At 30.3% G+C, this 5,354-nt stretch overlaps 1 protein-coding gene across 4 annotated transcripts in view; it reads right to left on the bottom strand.

Annotated features, from left to right (window-relative positions):
* Nucleotides 1-5,354, bottom strand: part of LOC117172355 (growth arrest-specific protein 2-like) — a 410,439-nt gene that overhangs the window by 78,785 nt on the left and 326,300 nt on the right. The gene's annotated exons all lie outside the window — the stretch shown is intronic.

Below are 5,354 nucleotides of genomic sequence, written 5' to 3'. Positions count from 1 at the left end.
GGTCGGGCCCATATCGGGATTTCTGGTCGGGGCCAGATCGCGGATGAAACACACGCCCAGGTCGGGGCCAGGTCGGGACTCCCTATCGGGAAACCCGATCAGTCTCATAATAATACATTTTATGCATTTCGCGAATAAAATGAGATTTATAAAGTATAAATATTATTATTTATTAAATATTAAAATGACCTTAAGTTAATTCTATTTAACTAGAATCTTTAAAAAAAAGAGTTTTTTATTGTAGGGTCCTCTGCTTTCGATGGCTACCCCAATCTTTGGAATTTCCAATAATTGTTCCAATATGACTTAGAGCCGCTTCCTCTGTCGTTTCTGTGTTTTCATCGCTCATGGAATTATCACTGATCGCTGCTTCTGCTTCTAAAAAAAGTAAAATAAATAAATTATAAAACTCTCAGGCTGGCCGCTGGACTGGAAAACCGAAAAATGGCTGGGAATTTGTTGAAATAGAGAAAATCCGGGAAACGACAGTGATTTTATTTTTTTACCAGAAATTTTGTAAATATTTAAAAAACAAATCTGCCTAAGTTCGATTTCAAAATTTTTTTTAATAATAAATTGAATTGTTATCGATTTCAATGATGACATCATTCAGCTCACAATGCGTAATTCAAAAATCGTTTACTTAAGAAAGTTTTCATTCTAGGTTTTTATTTTTAATTTAGAGAATTTTAAAATGCAGTCTTGAAGACTTAATAAACTAAAACTAAAAACCGTTTGAAGTTGAGAATTTTGTATAAAAAATATTTGTATATAATTAACAGTGAATATAAATAAATTATTTTTAAAATGAATATGTAATTTAGGTATTAAAAGGAAACAATAATTCACTTTACAAAACGATTCGAAATCCGCTCAAGATTCAGAATTTCCAGATTTTAACGTGGAAAAAATTAACTGTTTCAATTCGAAATCTCAGTCATTAAATAATGCATTCGATTAAACATTTTTTAATTAAAGAAAGAAGAATAAATATTTCATATGTAGCAATATTTGACGGTTCATTTAAGAATAATTAATTGAAACCAAATATTTTTAAATTAACAATTTCAAACTGAATTGTTCAATATAGAAAGCCTTGAATGTGTGGAAGATTTTAAGAATTTTCCAGGGGTTTCAAAATGTTATAGGGAACTTTCTTTTCATTTGAAAAGATAATTAAAAATTCTAAAAAAATTAAAAATTAGTTTAACGTTGAATAAATTTAAAACAACTACATTTCTCAAGATTTTGAAATAAAATTTTGAAGCCTTACAAGTATGTTTAAAGTATTTAGGATAAAAATAATGTAACATCCATTTTAAGAAGTATTAAATTAAACAAATTAAATTTTTTAATTTTTAACGTATTTAGCTTGAAATTTTTAAAAAGAATATAATTTAGAAAATTTTAAAGTTCACTGATTCTTTTAATATACACCTTTAAAAATGATAACGTGAATTTATTTAGCTTAAAATCGTTAAAAATAATATAATTAAAAAAATTTTTTAAATTAATTGATTCTTTAATTTACACCTTTGAAAATGATAACGTGAATTTATATTTTTAGAATTGAATTTGACTTTTTGGAAAAACTGGGAATTTTTGTCTTGGATTAAAACGGCTACCTTAAGCTGTGTTCCAAATATTTGTTTCTCAACTTACTTGATACTCTTTTGGCGTTTGTAAAGCTTCATGAGTTTTAGAACATTTCTTGGATAGAACCCTAAAACTTCGATCGCTTGCATAATTTTCAGTATCAGAATCAGTACTTGATTCTGGATTTTCATCGAATTTTCCTGGCGAAAATTAAGATGATTCAAAAATAAATGTTAATTATCGGAAAATTAGATATATATTAGGCGTTTAATTGTTATAAGTATTTACGACAGGGTAGTGGAAGAAAAGATGATGTTAATATACAAGAGCCACAATAGCCAAGTGCAGGAAAGAAAGTAAGGTCACAGAATGAGAAAAAATGGATTTTTACGTACTTACGTTGAGCATTCACAGGAAAAATTATACTTTTTTCATAAATATTTATGCAGTGCTCCCAACGAAAGCTTCTTGCTTCACTACACATGCTTCGCACTCGGCATCTGGTTAGTTACTATTCGCGCGCAGTTTAAGATGCTAAAAAATATTATTTGTATTTTTTATTATAAATAAAGACATTTCGACTTATAAAAATGCTCATTACATCGATATCAATGAATCTTGATAATAGTACAAATTAATCAAATACATATTCTGTGAATTAAAATTATCCTTTAGAATGTGTACAGAATATGTATTTAATTAATTTTTTTTTATCAAGATTCATGAATTTCTATCTAATGGCATATTAAAAGTAGAAATGCCATTATTTATGATAAAGAATAGAAATAATGTATTTCAGCATTTTAAACTGCGCGCAAATAGCAACCAATTAGACGTCGAGTGTAACGCATGCGCAGTTGAGTAAGGATCTCTTATTGGGAGCACTTGATCGATTGGTATTTTGATTCTACTACTTGATTCCGAAATTCATGTTATGAAAAGGTGTCCTTCATGTACTTTGATAATGAATTTACTATTTTAAAAAATCTGAAATGCACTTTTGATTTTATCACATATTCTATTATGACAAGATCACTATTTTTGGAGATTATCTATTTTGACACATATTAGTTAACGTATTTTATAACAGATTTTATTATTTTAACTCTACATTAAATTAATAAAAATTGATATAAATGGATAAAATAGTATAAAATAATACAAAAATATAATAAATAAATTGATAAAATGATTGACTTTTCACTGATAAAATGATTTTACCTAAAACTGTGTTGATATCAGCCGGAAATTCATTTTCAAGTGGATCCAAATTTTCTGCTTCGTCAAAATTCATCAATTGAACGGGTTGGATAGTGTTAACTTCCGTCTCTAGTGAGTCAAACCTGAAAATCTTCAGGCGACTAGTGTATGCGGTTGTGTCAGCGTCTAATCAGGTACGCGTCGCATTCCCCCAAGCAGAAATCTCGGTCTGGCACCGATCAGGGCCAGACCAGTCCAGATCATGCCCCGATCGGGAATCCTGGTCGGGGCCAAATCGCAGATTAAACCCACGTCCAGATCAGGGCCAGACCGGGACACCCGATTGGTGCCCGATCGGTACGATATCAGTCTCATTATAATCCATTCGTGAATTTCACGAATGTATATTTAATATAAGTAAACTCGAAATCATCGAATGGTCTTCTCCTTTTGAAGACCACCTTAATATTTTGAATTTCCAATTAAGTTATTTTAAGTTAAAATTAAAGTACTACAGGCACGAAAAGAAGTGATTTCAGACTACAAAATTTAATTATATTTGTGAGAAACGTAAAATTATTGTATACGGTATCAGTTTTAAGAAAAAGGTTTGTTTTTTATGAAAAAATTGATGATAACCAGAAATATTTTAAATAACAATTTTAATTTCTTGAAAAAAATTTGTCTATAAAACTTCTTAACAAATTAGAAAAAGTTTTTTCGCAAGAAGATTCCCTACAACCTGAAATTTTCAAATGCATCCAAAGAAAATCATCGGGAAATAACCTATGATTTACGATTTATTGACATTTTACTGTAAATAAATTCAGTTTTCTGTCAATTGCATTACTTCTTGAAAAATTCGAGAAGGTGGTTGTAGATAATGTTTTCGCCAAAAAATTGAAATATCATTTATTAGAACTTTTTATTTTTTTAAGTCTGTTAAGAAGAAATATAGACCAAACAACTTTTTAACAAAATTGGAAATTTTTGAATTAAATCTTTCTGGTTGTTTTACATATTATTCACAGGATATGCATTTAATTAATTTTTATTATTGTTAATTAATTTCGACCTAATGGACGTTTTTATAAGTTGAAATATCATCGCTTGTAATAAAAAAGAAAAAAAACTTTGTGCAGCATTTTTAACTTCACGCCAAACCAATTAGATGCCGAATGCGACGTATGCGTAGTTGAGTAAGTAGCTCTTGTTGAAATTCCTACACAATTGGCCATTTGCATTTTGATTGAACTACTTGATTCTGGTATTCATGTTATGAAAATTTGTCCTTAGTGTATTTCTGTAATTAATTTATTATTAATACAGAATCAAAGTTTCAATAACATAATCGAGTATCACATATTTTATTCTCAATAGATTTGATCATTCTAACTCTACATTAAATCGAAAAACCTTGAGTTCTTAAATAATAATTGAAAATAAAAGAACATGATTAATTTCATCATGTAATAATATTTTACTCGCCTAATGGTTAATATACTAATTTTACCTAAAACAATTTAATTAATTATTAATTTATTTAAGCTTAGGTTTCATTGAGCCCACAGAGTGTAATTACTTACTCTCATCTTCCTCACCCAGGTTTCGAGGTTTACTGGCTGGTGTTTGGTGCCTCCGCATACGTGGCTTACTCTCCTTATGCATTTTTAATCATTGCAAGAATATTATAAACGAGTATTATGTATACAAATTTCACTGTATTATCAGACGAAATCAAGCAGCACAAGTTCTGCGAGCGCATGGAGATGGCGTTTCAGTAAAAAGTCGGTCTGTCCCGGTCGGGCCCAGGTATGGGCCACAGAGTTCTACCGATCAGGGCCAGATCGGAAAATCCGATCGAGGCCAGATTGGTATTGCGTTTGAAATCGGGCGATTTCTGCACGGGTCAGTATAACGGAATGCACCGCAGAAAGTTCGTGAATTATTTTTTCAAAACTTATTGTGCTCACAGACAAATATACAGGCAGTGCATTCATTAAACCATGTTTTTCGGGCTCAGAGGGTCTGAAAACGTGGACATTTGACCAAAACGGAGAGCAGGGGTGGGAGTGAATCTTTACACAAATCTAATAGATTTTCAGATAAGGAAGTAAAAATTAAGAATTGTATTATATAATATTAAAATATATGTGAATCAAAGTAGCTGGAATTGGTACCTGAGTAATTGGACGATTTCTTTCATTTAGAGTGTTTCTAATTTTGGAGTACTGAAGTTTTATGTTGGATGTTAAATATTTAATTTTTCCTTTCAACAAATTTTAAATTTGCAATGAGAAGTGCATAGGTTGAATTTTAAAAAGCATCATTAGACATATAAAGTTCCTTATCATACTTATAATGTTTTTAAAAGTCAATACGTTTTTTACAAAAAGGATTTACTGATGCTCATCGACTTCCGCTACTGTTCATATGCAGTGGCGGACTGAGTACACAGGGTGCGCGGACGGGGGTCCAATACTGGGGGCGATTCCTAAAAAAAGGTAAGCGGAGAAAAGGAAAAACTGTTTCTAAGGAATATAACGTGAACGTATTAG

Source organism: Belonocnema kinseyi, chromosome 5 (assembly GCF_010883055.1).
Source record: "Belonocnema kinseyi isolate 2016_QV_RU_SX_M_011 chromosome 5, B_treatae_v1, whole genome shotgun sequence".
NCBI lineage: Eukaryota > Metazoa > Arthropoda > Insecta > Hymenoptera > Cynipidae > Belonocnema > Belonocnema kinseyi.
The sequence above is the reverse complement of the archived record's forward strand: the minus strand, read 5'-3'. Positions and strand labels throughout refer to the sequence as shown.